The sequence below is a fragment of the Alligator mississippiensis genome, chromosome 3, assembly GCF_030867095.1.
Source record: "Alligator mississippiensis isolate rAllMis1 chromosome 3, rAllMis1, whole genome shotgun sequence".
Taxonomy (NCBI): Eukaryota; Metazoa; Chordata; order Crocodylia; family Alligatoridae; genus Alligator; species Alligator mississippiensis.
In genome coordinates, this window is record NC_081826.1 from 17,711,661 (window position 1) to 17,729,224 (window position 17,564).

General features: G+C 43.3%; 1 long non-coding RNA gene across 1 annotated transcript in view; it reads left to right on the forward strand.

Moving 5' to 3' along the window:
• LOC132249222 (uncharacterized) overlaps window positions 1–12,805 on the forward strand; it is a 47,418-nt gene extending 34,613 nt beyond the window's left edge. The window contains exon 5 of the long non-coding RNA XR_009460625.1: window positions 8,585–12,805. This is a non-coding gene — a long non-coding RNA (uncharacterized LOC132249222). The remainder of the gene's footprint in view (window positions 1–8,584) is intronic.
• The last annotated feature ends 4,759 nt before the right edge of the window (window positions 12,806–17,564 follow it).

The following is a 17,564-nucleotide window of genomic DNA, read 5'->3' on the forward strand; positions in this document are numbered from 1 at the left end:
CCTTCAGTAACTTGTGTCTGTGCTGCATCCCAGCCTGGGTGCTTTTTTCAGAATGGGAAGGGGGAAAGGGAATGGAGGGAGTTTGGTGTGGGGTCTTTTCAGTCGGTGCTAAAGTGTGGGAGGGTATATTGGAGACCTCCAAGGTAGGGGACTCCAATCCACCCACCCCACCCTCCAGCATGGGCTGGGGAACACCTAGAATGAGCTCCCTCTGCTCCCTTTCCCCCCTCCCATTCTGAAAACAGCAGCTGGGCTTGGAGGGAGGAGGGGTCATTGCCAGGGAAACCAGCTGCAGGCTTGCAACCAGCAGCTGGATTCCCCAACCCCTCTATCCCCCCTGGAGCCAACAGTGAACTTCTGTTTGGTCCTGGAGATCATTGTAACTCAAAATGTTTCCTGCAAAGTGTTACAAGTTACAGCAGGGAGTTGCTCTTCTGTCTGCACCCTGTGTTACATGGTTTCCTGCAAGTGATGTAGATGAGATCGGTACCAAACAGAACACACATTCTCCCTTTGGTGTGGGGGGCAAATCTTAGACTGGGTTCTGCCACTTTTAAACCAGTCTGTGCGTGCTGAACTTCTGTTCTGTTATAGGTATAGACTGGTTTCTGATCATTTTATACTGGTAAACCTGTAATATCTGTCCTTGGCCAGAAGTTCTATGGGTTTTGTTTAAATTGGTGTAAATGCACATTTTAATTAAATCAGCATAAACCCTTTTCTACTATCGCTTGCTTAAGAACTGCGTATTTTAAATCAATTTAAGAGTGTCTCTACACAAAACTGCATTGGTTTAACGGAATAAAGTTTAAAATCACATCTTTAGTCAAACCAGTTAAACTTGTTTAAATTTTAAAGGCCTTGGATGAAAGGCACTGCAGCAAGTTCATTGTACTTACAGTAATAATATTAGGGCCATTATTTTATTATTCATCTTTAGAGCAAATTCAGTTTTACTATGATAAATGAAACAAATAACCCTTTCCCCCTGCAGTGTTACTCTCCATAAAAAAGAAGCAAGCAGATTTAGCATTTCATTGGCAATAAGTCAAGTGTTGCTTAAGACATAAGTCAGGATGGTTTGACACAATTGATAGTTTCCACTTGAATAAGATCCATAAATGGTACCAGCATGAGGTTTGAATGAATTTTTAATCTCTCAAGTCATTGCCAGGCCAGTATAAGGAAAACTAAGGTTATTTTGATGGAACTATATTCAGCTGATAAAATAATAAAGACCACTTTGAATTCCCTGCCTGAAAGCTCTGCAGATATTTATCCATCTGTCCTCCGGATATTTCCCTGTGCAATCCCCACTTTAATCAATCGTGACATGTTTTGTCCATTTAAAAGGGGTTGTGTGCGGGCGCGTGCGTAGTCAAGCTTAGAGTTGTAGGATGAAGATTGTAATTGGTTATTGATGGCCTATTTGTATGCTAATGTTGCTCCATAAAAAAGCTGAAGCATAATTAACACTCTTGGTTCACCTAAAAAAAAAGGAAAGCTTTGAAAGGTCAATGGATTTCATATAATAAATTATTAAATAATGGAAAACATAGGAGCCGCATCCCAAAGTGTAATCTTTGCAATGTGTATTAACTATAATTTATTACAAATGTTGGCTATACTTACTTTTTGGTCCTGACATTTTTATGTCATGTGACTTGGTTCCTATAACTACTGTAAGTTTTTGTTTAGTAGTAAAATGTATTGGGATTTGCCAAGTTTCAGCAGCAGAGATTTTCTAGGGGCCAACACCTGTATAGTCAGAGCTGGTCTAGTCTAGAAGAGAAAGTGGCTGTTACTGGGAAGTAGCAGTTATTGGTAGGAAAATAAAGGTTCAGATCTTGCAAATAGTTACCAGCAGGATTTAGTCTACTGGCTGTGAAGTTTTACCGCAAACTTAATGCAACTGATGTGAACGGGAAATGTTCGTGTAGGTGTTTGCAGAACCACCTCCTTACAGTTTTGAGAAAACAAAACTGCATTTAGATCCTGATTCTGCACATCTCCCTTCATGTGACTATACCACTGACTTCACTGAGCCTTGTTCTGGACAGCACAGTGTTAAGCACCTAAAACAGATATATAAGCTTGCATTGGGGTTTAGCTGCAGTCAGCCGCACGATGACCCTTGTGAAAATGATATCAGAATTCAAGGTGGGGTTTTATTAATAAATACAGTTAAAGAAAAGAATTCAAGTTAAAAATGTGATGTGACCAAGTTTCAAAAGCCAGCATATTTTGTAAATGACGAGACAACTTTTGATGTCTGGCATCCCTGGCTTTCTAGTGGTAAAAAGTATATCTTGTTACCCACAAAGTTAAAATCCTTCAGGCCACCGGTAATTTGTTTTTGCCTTTTGTTAACCACTGACCATGGGAGACAGGGCCGTCCAAACTGAGTAACTTCCAGTGTTGTTGGGGCATTTTCTAGCTTCTGTTTTTGATGAAGCTGGTCTGAATGTTTGTGGAGTACCTGTGCACAATTAAAAAAACCCTCTTGTGTCAAGAATCATATTTCAATCTTGATCTTCATGTAATATTTGACTTACAAATTAAGATCACATCAATTTGTTTTCATAAATAATAACCCATTATTTATACAAAGATGTAATTGAAAAAATAATGTACAAGTAACAGTTTTTCCTTGTGCTACAATGCTGACTCCCAGAGCTGGCCTTCGGGAAAATGGTGCCCTGGGTGAACTTGCATTTTGCAGCCTCCCCCCAAGTCGCTGGCACTGCTGCCCTGCTGCAGAGGGGCTCTGTCCAACAGGAGGGGGAGCTGGGCAGGGCATCTGCCTGTGGCAGGGACTGCTGGCTGCAGCCCCGTGTAGTTGAAGTACAGGGAACAGGAGCAGTGCCTTGTGGCTTCCCTGGGGCTCCTCCAGGGCCTGACATGCAACCAACCTGGCCATGGTCATCCACATCACCCACCCCTAAGATCGGCTCGGCCAACTCCTTAACAGAACTATAGGGTCTGAAAAAGACTTTGGTCCACTATAACTTGCCCTTAAAGTTTTGATGAGAAAACCATAAAAAAGCAGGTTAAATAAATTACCTTATGGATTTTAATTATTGTTTTTGTTGAGGGGCCATAATACAAAGCACAACGCTGAGCACGTTACATGTCTTACTATGGTTATGTTACTAAATAGTCAATAAGTGCGGACTGTAAGAAGTGTGAGCACTAATCCATCTACTGGAAAAGTAGCAAATCTAAGCTATATATATGCAGATCACTGACAAAGGTCAAGATCCATCCTCATTGATTTGCCTTTTGTAACAGGCTCTCGTCATAGAGACTACATTTTATTTTGTTTCAGAAATCATTACTTGATGATAACACATGTGAAAATTGAATTTGTGCCATGTTGTCAGTTGGCATAAATCAGGGTACCGCCACTGAAGGTCAGTGAAACTAGACAAATGCACTCAGATGAGGATCTGGCCTGTGTCCTGATAGGGGAATACTCGGGTTTTTAGAAAATATAGGCAATAAGTTTAGCATAATTACGTTGGATGTAAGTCTTGCTTAATAGAACAATCATGGTCCTGCTTTCTTTTCTTGTCAGCATTTGGTAAAATCTAACCAACCCTCAGCAGCTTCTAATTTAGAAAGAAGGAACAACCTGTGTCAAGTCAGGGAATGCTTGCATGAAATAACTGACTTTGTTTAAATCTGAATGCAATTTATCTGTAACAACAACACCGAAAGGTGACATTTATCTTGCTGAGCTTCTCATTCATTCCTGTAAGTCTGATCTCATCTTTCATGCAGCTCAAGTGCATGATACATGTAGATGAATATTTATTATAGATGATGAAGTATTCTTTTGGCAGCATAATACACTTCACTAAAAAATAAACAGATTCTAAACTAGGCTACCTGATTTGAGTGCTAGCATTGATAATAACCAGCTTTTACCTAGACCCTTTTGCCAGTAGGTCTCAAAGAACCCTACAAGGGAGGTTGGTACCGTTATTCCCTTTTGAACATTTCATCTATTTTTAATGGTTAGAGGATAGCTGGCAAATCCTGTGGCCTTCAACTCTTACTTGGATCCCTCTCATAATTTCAGGAGTGTTTTGAATGGAAGTTTGGGTATAAATAGTTGCAGATTGTCTCAGGTTTGCTGTGAATGTCAAGGACCTTTGTTCCAGCACTTACATTTTATTAACGACTTGGATGAGGGGACTGAGTATACACTTAGCACATTTGAGGATGACACCAAGTTGGATGGAGTTGCAGACCCCCTGGAGGGCAGGGCTAGGATAACTGAGGGAATGGTCCACAATCAATCTGATGAGATTCAACAAGGACAAGTGTGAAGTCCTGCCCTTGGGATGGAAGAACTGCATGCCAGAATACAGACTGAGGAATGACTGGCTAGGCTGCAGTACTGCAGAGGGGGACTTGGGGGTTGTAGAGGACCATAAGCTGAATATAAGCTAAGGGTGTGCTCTTGCTGCAAAAAAGGGCCAAGAATATACTGGGTTGTATTAATAGAGGTGTCGTTTGCAACTCAAGGCAAGTGATTCTTTTGCTATTTAGCAGTAGTGAGGCCTAACCTGGAGTACTGTGTCTAGTTTTGGGCCCTGCACATCAAAAAAGGATGCGGACAGTTAGGGAAGAGTCTAGCAGAGAGCAATCAATATGATTGCAGGTCTGGGAAGCAAGCCTTATGAGGAAAGGCTGAAAGAGCTAGGGTTATTTAGCCTGGAGAAGAGAGGACTGAGGGGGGATTTGACAACTGTTTTTAAATACCTGAAGGGCAATTACAGAGAAGATGGAAGTAGACTTTTCTCTGTTTCTGCAAGGGACAGGACTGCAGCTCAGGAAATTTAGGCTGCAGATTAGGCAGAACTTTTTTACTAGTTTATTTTATAAAATAAATGCATATAATTTGTAAGGGAAGAAAATATTAAAGTGTTGTAGAAAACGGAGTGCTTATCATTAGGCAGCAAAATGCATATTTAGGTATCTGACTAGTCTAATTTTCAAATATATTGAATACTTGCAATTTCCATTGAGTTCAGGGGGTGTTATGATATATGAACATATACCTTCTTTGTTAAAAGATGAGTTATTTACTAGGGAAAATAACTGCTTTGACAGATAATTAATTATACATGTATTGGGTTCCAATGTTGTCTCCTTTGTTTACCAGGGACCATATCTTGTCTGCATCTGAGACATCTTGTAACTGAATAATATACCATGCAAATATAAGAAAATATAAGAAATAAAGGTGCTTTGCAGTTCAGAAAATCAGGGGTTGTATTTAAGTGCCTAACATATCTTTGAAAATGTCAATCACATGGAGCTTGATTGTGCCTTTAGAATTACCACCATGGAGGAGAAATCCTCTGTGCAGGTCTTCCCACCTTCATGTGAAGATGGGAGGAGGGGAATTAAATGCCATTGTCATGCCTTTTCTGAGGTGTATGCCTGATGGGAAGCCTTCTTTGTGGTCCAGGACTTGTGGGGGGAGAAGAGGAGGAATAATTACTAAGAGGGTAGAGAGGGATGAAGGGATGTATCTCTCCCTCCCTCCATCAAGTAACCCTGCATGCTGATAGAACAATCCCTGGAAAGCTGTTTGTAGAGGTTTTTTTCCCCAAAGCCATTCCCTTCATATTTCCATGGAAGGAGAGAATTGTTTCCTAAGTAATCTGATACAGCACCCACTTTTCTTGGTAAAGGAGAAGGATACCAAATTCATAACAATTGTGCTCCTGCTCCTGTCTTTCATTCTTCGTGTATGCATAGAAGACATGAATGACTGAATGAGTTTGTCAGACCAAGACTTAAAATATTCATTAATTCTCATACTAACATCAACTCTCAGGTATACAGGTGAGGAAGGTACTTGTAAGTCACAAAACAATCCTTCCTTATTACAGTATCCAAATCATAAGTTTTGCTTTGCAGTCTTACCCCTCTGAGAAGTTTTCATTTACACTGGTGGCCCCAAAGTTGCTGTTGGCAGAAATAAGGGATCTTTGAACCAATAAGTTTTTGTAAGGCTGGGCCATGTACAGACAAAAGGAGAAACCCCCAAATTGCCAGCAAATACTGGTGGATCAATTATTCTGGCTCATATTTTGTAATATCCCTTGGTGTTTTCTTTTTTAAACCTGCCAGAATTTTCAGTGGAGACATCACATTTTCTCAATGAACTGAACTGTGTGATCCCCAGGAATACCACCGAGATTAGGTAAGAATGTTATCCATGGGCTGGCTTCGCCCAGAGGACAGAGTTAACCTTTCAGTCAGCTCAGACCTGTGCTTTAACTTATATGAGACCAATAAAAATACACTGGAGGTTAATGTATTTGAATAGATTTTATCAGATGACTACTACTGAAGCTGTGTGTACTGGAGATGGACATGAAATATTTCCCTGGGCTTGAACCTCCTTTGAACTTTGAAATTCAAGCAGATCCACATTTCTCAGGTTAACATCTTCTCAACCATAAACATCCCTGTCCCTTCCCCTCCCCATTATTATTAAATTTAGCCAGTATGGCAAATTTAGGGGTCAGATTCGAAATCTGGATCCTAATCTGAATCTTAGAGTTGTCACCGACCAGAAACAGCCAGTTCCAGTGAAAAATGTTGCTAACCTTTTGGGTTAGTGCAGAATTGCAGCACTGAAGTGCTAGCTCACTTAGACTTCAGGTGGATGTCTGCACTCAAACATTGCTCTGAGACACATAGCTAAAAATAATAGGCATTCAAATAAGTCGCTCTTTTAATAAGCTCAGGCCATGTGCATCAGCGAAGTGAGTTTTTAAAATTCCTTTCTCATCATGTGTGCACTATTTTGATCCTGAAAAGAACAGGAACAGCCCTGAGATTTAAATTCAAGTTACTGCTACTACTATTATCTGCTTTTGCTCAGACTGTACCATTGTGTTTTGGTAGGATGCCAATACGGTGGGTCTCAGAACAAGGCCCAAGGCACAATACAAATTATTAAGAATCAAATGGAATTCAAAAACTTGACTCCACTGCAGAAGGGTTATGCATGGCTGCATGTTCAATGATGCTCTGTATTAAAGGTTGTGCCAATTTGTTTTCACAGGAAGTTTGATCCGAATGTATATCTGTCTCTCACGTGTGTGATATTTTTCTCATGTGGTCAATTCCCTGAAGAGTCGGGGATAGACTGGTTGAGTTCCCTTTATGTTTTTTGCTTCTTTTGTGTTTCTTTTTACCCAGTCCTTGTCAGCTGATGATATGGATCTAATAGAAGGATTTTTTTTCCTTAAGTCCATACATCCTTCTGACAATTCTGACACCATTAAAAATACCTCAAAGGACTTTGGTACTCACACATATTCTTTCTCCACGCAAACTGAATCAACTGATCTACTTCTGATCCTGGAAAAAATAAGAAAAGCTGCGACTCAAAGGCTGATGTTTCAATCAGAGCAATAAAGCTGCCTTCATCCTGGAGCAATTATACAATGGGTTGTGCTAATGGTACATGCAGTGTTGTACACTAAACTTGAATATCTTTTATGTCCATCATCCCAATGTAATACATATGCAAGGGTCTTGTGTTTTCCAGCATCCTGTATATTATTTTTTTTTGATGCCATCAGTCATAGATTCCACCTCCATTAACATAGGCCTTTCCAGGTGCTGGACTGCATGCTTTTGCTGCATGGTGGAGAAAGAGACACAAGGGCAAACTGAACTTAGAAGCAGCATCAGCTGTGCTACATGCTCGGTCTGCATTGCGTGCCTAAGCAAGGCAAAGCTTCTCCATGCAACTAATATGCAGCAAGAGCTCTGGTGATTTGGGGGTAGAAGCATAGGTATAACTGGGCACGTTCTCCATGGCAGGTCTAAAGTCTGTGGTTAAAAGCCATCATGGCTTTAACTCTCTGTATGTGAGGGAAGAGACATTTACACTTCCTTTGTGGAATAGCTGACAACCTCATGACATCAAAACTTGCCCTGCTGTTTGAAAGGGAGAATGAACAAAGCATATAGCCCTTGGTTAGTCATCGTGGAGTTGGAGGCTTGTTTTTCTGTGTTTTATTTTTATTTTTTGATCTATGCACGTACTGTAGACGTTGTGGCCAGGTACAGACATTATACTTTCACCAGTATAAGTGATTGGAAACTGGTTTATAACTGTAACAGAACAAAAGTTTGGTGTAGATTGGTTTAAAAATGGCAGACTCTGGTCTAAGATTTTCCTCCCTACCCCCAACCAAAGGGCGAATGTGTGTTCTGTTCTCTACTCATCTAAACTATGCCGCTTATGGAAAACCACATCACTTAGATTGATTCTGCCTCAGGCTTTTTGAATGTCTGTATCTAGCTTGCCTATGCAGCTATCTAGGACAACAATATGACATATGGAGAAACCCCATAAGAACCCTGGTCCCACTGAATTTGGTAACAGTTTTGTCAATGATTTAATGGAGCCAGGGTTTCACTCTATCTTTTGACATGTGTTCTTCTTTTCCTTGGTTTTCCTACAGATGTGGCTGATCTAGGTCCATGGTTTTCAAACTTCCTAAAGTCACAGAACCCTTTTGTATTGTTTCTTTTTCTGCAGAACCCCTACCTCTGTCTACGTGGGCTGCATGAACGGATGTGGAGCCAGGTGACCTGGCCCGGTAACAGCATCACAGCACCTCCCAGTCCACTGCATCATTACCCCCAGTCTTGGTGGAAGCTCTGATGCCCTATCATGGCACCCAGGGGATACACAGGACATCGTTTGAAAACCACTGCTCTAGGTCATTTGAAAAAAGAGGGAGCTTGCACACCTGTTGCAGGAAGAATACCTAGGGAATACATATTGTCCGTATAAAAGCTTCTAATTATTCCCTGCCTCAGCCCAGTGTTCAATTTGAAAACAGTGCTGGTAATTTGTATCCCAAGAACTTTGAACTTCTGTCTTTTCTTTCCAAACCAGGGCCATGCTCTGTCAGGGTTTCATCCCCTGGGACTGTGAACTGAATGAGGACCCGTAACAGGAGAAGGCAGTAGATTTCAAGTATGTGACTCATAAGATTGGGTGGAAAAATGTCCATTTCTTCTTGACTTCTAAATGATGTTTCCATCAGATGGAGAGAGGAGCTGGAGGAAACGCACCACATTGGCTGCTGAATGCTAGACTGTACACCAGACTAGGATGTGGGAAGGCATGCTGTGTTTCTTGTTCTGCTTTCATACCTATATGTATTTACCAGGGGACCCAAATCCATCACCTTTCTTTATATAACCTAGTATCTGACAGTTTCCAATGGGACTATGTAAGGGTGGTTGCAAAGTATAGGGCTGAGCCCTATTTGTTCTGAAGGTACCATGAGGTTGTAGAGATTCATGAACAGAAAATAGTGGATGGGCTGAAGCAAAGCACATCTAATGTGTAGCAACTCCTGTAGAAGGAAAAAAACCCTAAATGAGGGTGTTTAAAAAGGTTGCGTGGCCACTAGCTTGTGTATCAGGAGATCTGAGCTCTCTCCCCAGCAATGCCTGTCACCTCGTGTAGGTCCCTTCACCTCTCACCTTTTGTCTGTCTATTTACACTTTGAACTGTCTGAGGGAGACACTGTATCTTTATGTACCACACTTTTTACAGAGTGCTTAAAATATTGCTAGGGCCTTGAGGCAATACTGTAATGCAAATAATAATGAGGATATGAAGGGCAGATGGTTTTGGACCACAGGCCTGTTCTAAAAAATGTTCAGTGCCTTTTATGCCCCTCTATTTTCAGAACATGTTAAAGAGAAGGGGTACTTTAAAAGTCCAGCCACTTCCACAGGCTTCAGAAATAGACACAGCAGAGGGTCAAGGGTTTAACAAGTAAAGATTGGCTTAACACAGACAATGAAGTCAGCAATATTCCTTACAAGATTGACTGATTAGCTGCATAAACCTTATTATTTTTCAGCTAAATGGTTTTATATCTAATTTATTATCTGATAAAGGGACAGCCTGAAAAGCAATACTCTTTCCCAGTTATTCAGCATGCTGCTTGTGATTCCCCCCCTCCCCACCCCTTTATTTATATTGTAGTTATGATTCAAGCTGGTTGTTTGTCATGGCCAAAAATGGGAAGATCATGATCTTGTCTTGGCAAAAAAAATGCAAAAGACTTAGCTATAGTTCAAAAGAATGAGACAAAGTGATGACATGGATTTTTATTAATGTCGAGTTGTTTGAGAGAAAGGATATTGCCTGAGGGTAGAGTTATTTTTTTCTCACTTACATCATGGGGTAACACTATCAGGGTCCGGGATTTACACAGCTTATAAGAAAGAGGCAAGTTTAGCCCGTGGGAGCTGGATTTTGGCTGATAAAGGCTCCCTATAGGAACTTGGCTTCCATATTATAAAAGTGGGTTTTCTTCCTCCCTTTTTCTAAAAGCCACATCCAAAAGAGTATATAGGTGTTAATCTCCCAAAGTTTTCAGTGGGACTTAGGAGGCTTTATGGATATTGGCTTGAACTCCTTGGCTCAGAAATGTTCCTTATTGTGTTGGTACGGTGGCTGACTGTGACAGGGTGCTGTCACTTTAGGAGGAGAGGAGGTCTGAGAAGCAGCCTGCAGGTGTCATGGGGGCTGCTTAGAGATTTACGTGACTAGAAGGGGCCCAGGCTGAAGCCATACAAGCACAGTGATCGAGAGGGTCAAGCCCTGAGAGCCACTGGGCAAGAGCTCCTGGCAGCAGACTACATTGACACCTGTGGGGCATGGGGCATGGTGTAGGGGTGGATGGAGCCATGCAGTTAGCCCTTAAGGCTAAAGGTGCCTTGGAGGGGTGCAGACAGGCTGAGAGGACCCATGTAGCTTATGTACCAAATTCAGACTAGTGGGGTCTGGGAGGGACCTGTTAGCGACTTGAATGGACTGAGGTTCACTCTAAAGCCCTGGGCAGCCTCCCTTACCTAATCTTTAATAAGAACAAGGCATGGTGGACAAGCAATCAAGGGAGGGTTACATTGGAGACTGAGCTGGGCAGGAGCCATACGGCCACCAGGGGGCATCACGGCCTCCCCTGGGAGTCCGGTCCTGTCACACTGAAACTTTGTGGCCCAGATTTCAGAGGCAACCTTAATTCTGGCACTTCCTATCTATTGACTTCCTTGACTTTGCAACCTTAACTTTCTCTTTGTAGATTTTGGATGTTATGGGGCAGTGTGGGGGAGGGAGGATGTAATTTAGTACTCTAGTAATTTATCCCCCCAGATATTACATTATTAGCCATGTTTTACAGTGAATATTGAAAATATTCAGTCATATAATAGGCTACACTCTGGGGAGAATTACTGCATTCTCCATGTTTTCCTAATTCTTCTACACTTGATCTAAAGGAAAAGCTTGAATGCAGCTCTGTAGGCCTATGATAGGCCTGACTAAGTGTGTGGACACACACGCATTTGGAGCCATTACAAAAGCGGAAAGTTTCTAAAGGGGAGGAGCTGTTACATTGTAATGGTTACAGTGTGAAGGAACCCAGAACGATACAGGGCTGCTTACAGACGTGAAAAGACAAACGGACCAGCGCTTTACTTTAAGCTCGGCATGCACCCGCACCAAGCACAGCACATGCCCAGAGGAGGCACCATGTTAGTTGGACATGGCTTGCCCAATGTTTGCATAGATTGGGCACTGCAGTGGGGCTTTCTGGTAATTGAATCGGCTATTAGATAAAAGTACGCGTGCGCACATACGTGCACACACACACACACATACACACACACACACTGGATGGGGAAAGGTGATTGCACTGGCATGAGACTCACTACGGACAACACTGACTAAGGAGGTCCTTGAGACAGCTGAATAGGCAACATTGAGGAACAGGGTATGCCTTAAAATTTCAGCCTTTCTCAGGTTCAGGTACCTAAATCCACTTGGGATTCAGAGCCCTGAACTCTTATGGAATTGGGCACCTAAGCCATTGCTTGGAAAGGTTGTGATGCTGCCCCTCATAAGAGACTGGTGGTTACTGCAGTCATTAAGGATATGGCGGACACAGTTTTAATTTCTTCCTGTCTGAGGAGGTTCAAAATGACATCGCTCTCATCCCTGAAGAGTTTCTTGTTCCCTAGGTTATAGGGTTTTCTGGACTGGAAGCACTCTCCACCCTTTTTGTTGAAGCTGTGCCACTTTACAGGGAATATTTAAAGATTCATTGAGTCAGAGTGAGCATCCCTCTCTAACCTAGGGGGTAGGATATTTATTTGGGGGCAAGGGGAGGGGGTTGAATTGTCGTTCCAAGGTCTGATTGTACATTTTTCATAAACAGCAATAGAAGAATATACAAAATAGCCCTTGGTGCACAGCAAGCACTGCATTGGGGAATCATGCCTCATGATCAGGGATCTGAGTTTTCTGTTTCCCACGGAAAAAACGGAGTAAAATGGAGATTTTTCCCCATTCATAGATTCATAGATGTTAGGGTCGGAAGGGACCTCAATAGATCATCAAGTCCGACCCCCTGCATAAGCAGGAAAGAGTGCTGGGTCTAAATGACCCCAGCTAGATACTCATCTAACCTCCTCTTGAAGACCCCCAGGGTAGGGGAGAGCACCATCTCCCTTGGGAGCCCGTTCCAGACCTTGGCCACTCGAACTGTGAAGAAGTTCTTCCTAATGTCCAGTCTAAATCTGCTGTCTGCCAGCTTGTGGCCATTGTTTCTTGTAACCCCCGGGGGCGCCTTGGTGAATAAATCCTCACCAATTCCCTTCTGTGCCCCCGTGATGAACTTATAGGCAGCCACAAGGTCGCCCCTCAACCTTCTCTTGCGGAGGCTGAAAAGGTCCAGTTTCTCTAGTCTCTCCTCGTAGGGCTTGGTCTGCAGGCCCTTGACCATACGAGTTGCCCTTCTCTGGACCCTCTCCAGGTTATCCGCATCCTTCTTGAAGTGTGGCGCCCAGAATTGCACGCAGTACTCCAACTGCGGTCTGACCAACGCCCTATAGAGGGGAAGTATCACCTCCCTGGACCTATTTGTCATGCATCTGCTGATGCACGATAAAGTGCCATTGGCTTTTCTGATGGCTTCGTCACACTGCCGGCTCATGTTCAACTTGGAGTCCACTAGGACTCCAAGATCCCTTTCCACCTCCGTGCCACCCAGCAGGTCATTCCCCAGGCTGTAGGTGTGCTGGACATTTTTCCTCCCTAGGTGCAGCACTTTGCATTTCTCCTTGTTGAACTGCATCCTGTTGTTTTCTGCCCACTTGTCCAGCCTATCCAGGTCTGCCTGCAGCTGTTCCCTGCCCTCCGGCGTGTCCACTTCTCCCCATAGCTTTGTGTCATCTGCAAACTTGGACAGAGTACATTTCACTCCCACGTCCAAGTCGCTGATGAAGACATTAAAGAGTATCGGTCCAAGGACCGAACCCTGCGGGACCCCACTGCCCACACCCTTCCAGGTCGAGACCGACCCATCTACCACGACTCTCTGGGTGCGACCCTCTAGCCAATTCGCCACCCACCGGACTGTGCAGTCATCCACATCACAGCCTCTTAATTTGTTCACCAGTATGGGGTGGGATACCGTATCGAAGGCCTTCCTGAAGTCCAGGTATACGACATCCACCCCTCCTCCTGTGTCCAGGCGTTTCGTAACCTGGTCATAGAAAGAGACTAGGTTGGTCAGGCACGATCTGCCCGCCACAAACCCATGCTGGTTTCCCCTCAGCATAATTTATCCTGCCGGGCTCTCACAAATGTGAGCCTTGATAATTTTTTCAAATACTTTACCAAGGATGGAGGTGAGACTGACCGGCCTATAGTTGCCCGGGTCCTCCTTCCTCCCCTTTTTGAAAATGGGGACCACGTTAGCCCTTTTCCAGTCCTCCGGGACTTGGCCCGTGCGCCACGAGCATTCGAATATTCCCGCCAGTGGCTCTGCAATGACGTCGGCCAGTGCCTTCAGCACCCTGGGATGGAGCCCATCCGGGCCTGCCGACTTAAAGGCATCCAGTTCTTCCAAGTGACTCTGCACCACCTCAGGATCTACGCATGGAAGTCTGGCGCCTTGCTGCTGCCTCTCTACAACCCCAGTGAGAGACTTGTCGTGCCCCTCGCTTAGGAACACTGAGGCAAAGAACTCGTTGAGGAGTTCAGCCTTGTCCCCTCTATCTGTCACCAATTGCCTCTATCTGTCACCAATTGATTAGCAGAGGAAAATGCAGATTTTTCATTTTAACAGAGAAACCTATGGATTTTACAGTTTTGCAAGGAGCTCTCTGCAGGCTACTGCAGGTAAGAGTGTAAGGGGTGGGTGGGAATTGAGGTCCTATAGGGAGGGAGGGAGTTGGGCAAGGCTGGGGGCTGCTGCCCAGCCAGGGAGTATGTGGAGCTTGAGGCCTGGGGCTGCAATGTGTGGCTGCAGGGCCCTTGTGGGGAATGGGATGGTCGTGAGTGGCTCGTCCAGGGGTGGGAGAGGGAGGAGCTCACCACTGGCGTGCGCACTTCTGGGGGGACCTGTGCCCCCCAGATCTGTGCGTGGGGTGGGTGCGCAGTGCAGGCTTGGGCTCCCACCCTGCTGCCCTTCCCTGGGGCCTCCGCAGCCTGGTGCATGCAACTTGGCACTGCAGAGCAGAGCGGAGCCGCTCAGGGAAGCTGCTTTCCACTGCGAGGATCGCTAGAAAATGTAGCTGAATTTGGCCCATAATCTATCAAAAATAAGAACCAAAAACCTGTTCAGTCACATCATTGACTTAATTTAGAAACTTTGTAGTTCCCAACCTCCTAACCAGACCCAAAGGAAAAAAGGAATAACTATACATTTTCCCATTAATTATGGTAAAAAGAACAGAATCCAAATATATGCAGAAGCCAGATGCTTTTCTTTCTACCACTAATTTTATTCTGTAGCTCCATCGGTTTTGATTGGCTTGCAGTGGAATTACTGAAAGAAGGCCCAACCCTTATGTTGTCTAGTGAATCGTGGTGCTTTCAAACACTTTTGAATATTCTCTTATTTATTGTACAAGCTGTTACTATAAATATTTAGACAGAAGTGGCTAAGAGGAAAATTGTATGGTTTTTAAATTCAGTGAGTCATTAAATAGGTTATTATAATCTCAGTAGAAGTTTGGAATATTTAATAACGAGAAACAGATACATGGAACACTTGATTGCTACCAGACTCTCCTAGTAAATATTATCAAAAAAGTTTGTATAGTGTATGATTGTGAAATACTTTCAAACAAAGACTTTTCAGAAAAATAAGCAAATAATAAGCAATGTTTAAGAGAGAATAGCTTATTGTCCGTGAATGTTTTGGCCTTCTCCTATTGAATAATCTCTTTATAAGATGATCTTTTTTCCTAAGTCATTAAAAAACATAATCACACCTCTCCTTACCAATACATTGTACTGACACTGCACGTGTCAACGTCATAGACTCCAATGGAGCTCACAAAAATTAACCATGTGCAGAATTTGGGTCTATGTGGAATGAGATCTCTTTATCTCCCTTTGTTAAAGTAGCTACCGCTGGAGTAGAATGTATTAGGCACACATTTAGCTGTGTTATATATTCACACTTAGGAGTAGGGGTGGGTGAGAAGTTATTTTCTTGCTTTCTGAAAACATTTGAGAATTCATCACAATGCAGAACAGGAACATTTTTGAAACCAAGACCTTACAAAGTTTAGCATCAGACCAGATCCATCCATCCATCCATCCATCCATCCATCCATCCATCCATCCATCCATCCACCCCAGAATGCTCCAGTGAATAGGGCAGTTACTTGAATGTGGGCAATGTAGATCCCTGCTTTGTTTAATTCACACCAGAACTTTAACCTGGATCTCTGACAGCCCTGAACTTGAAGTTATTATTATGTATTCAGGGGTGAATCTTTCTCAGTCTCTTCTGTTGGAGCTGTTCCATTTTGGATAAATAATGAAGTAGCCATGGGCCAGAGAGAATCCTGAATTTTGAAGTCAGTTCTCAAATATGTTTGCTTAAAACATTTATTGAATAATTCTGAACAATAGATGTATCCCTGCAAGTCACAATCCATGTACTGATAATTTTGCCACTGAGGAAAGGCCTAAATTTATCCAATTATTTGTTAGGAACTGTCAGGTTGTTTTTTATACTGCCCCCAAAAGATGGCACTCGGTCCGTCAGACCCAAGAGGCATTGCCTCAGGAATTTTCAGTGCTGTTCTCTGCAGCATTTAGCTGTTCCCTTAAATGTCTTTCAATGAAGGGTTGGCCAAGTCCTACACAGACTTCCTACAGCAGCTCAAGATATTTGACAAGACACATCACAGCCTAAGGTAGTACAGCTGCAGGAAGCAATAAACTAATTATACATTCTCCTACCTTGTGTTAAGTAGATAAGAAGTGCCCATGTGACCTACTTGTGGCTTGAAAGCTTACGATGGAGGAAGTGAGAGGGCGGGAACGGGAGAGATGCATTATCAGTACTGCACCTTCCTTGCCCTTATCTCCTTGTGAAAAATGATCTACAGAGTGACTGTGTCTGTGATCCCTGCTGAGTGAACAGAAAAATAGAACGGACCTGGTTTTCAAAGCATTCGTAACGGAATTGCGTAACCTTGCGGCACTTTATCAGAAATCTGCAGGCCCCGTATGTTCCTATTGTTCAATCCGGTGTAGCTCTCGCTGAAGCCAGTGGGAGAACTGAACCCACAAGCTCTTTCGTCTTGTAGCACCTTTGCCCATACAAATGGAACAAATTGTGTTCCTACTATGTAACCTGCTTTACTGGCAGTGATGCTGGGCTGGATAAGTCACCACCTTGACACATTAAGATACATGGATATGCAGAATGCAATGGTTAAACAGGTGGGAGCTGCAATTCCTGCAGATCATGAAAATCTACATTGTTTTTATTTTTTGCACATTTACCTATTGTCTCTCCTGTGATGCATACATTGCGTATACTCTTTAGGGCATGGACCATTTTGTTCTGTGCTTGTACAATGACTAGTGCTCTCATCCAGGACAGGCGCTGCTATGTCAGAGGTGGGCAATTAATTTGGGTGGAGGGCTACTTACTGAGTTTTGGCAAGTCATCTAGGGCTGCATGACAGGCAGGCCAAGGCAGATTAATATTAATTTTCTAATTTTTTTAGGGGCCCTGCGGGCCAGATAGAATGGCTTGGTGAGCCACATCTGGCCTGTGGGCCACATTTTGTCCACCCCTGTGCTATGTGCTACCCCAAATGAAAATGTATCTGTTGGCATGCTTGCTCAAAGCGGGGTCATCCTAACTAGATCATCCCAACCACGGGTTTGTCTAGCTGGGTCTTGAAAACCTCCAAGGATGGAGCTTCCACAACCTCCCCGTGTAACCTGTTCCAGTGTTTTACTACCTCCCTAGTGAGAACTTTCTTCCTAATATCTAACCTAAACTTCACTTGCTACAACTAGAGATAGCTGCTCCTTATTCTGTCATCTGCCACCACTGAGAACAGTCTAGCTCCATCCTCTTTTGAACCCCCGATCAGGTAATCGAAGGCTGCTATTACATTCCCTCAGTCTTCTCTTCTCTAGACTAAATAAGACCAGTTCCCTCAGTCTGTCT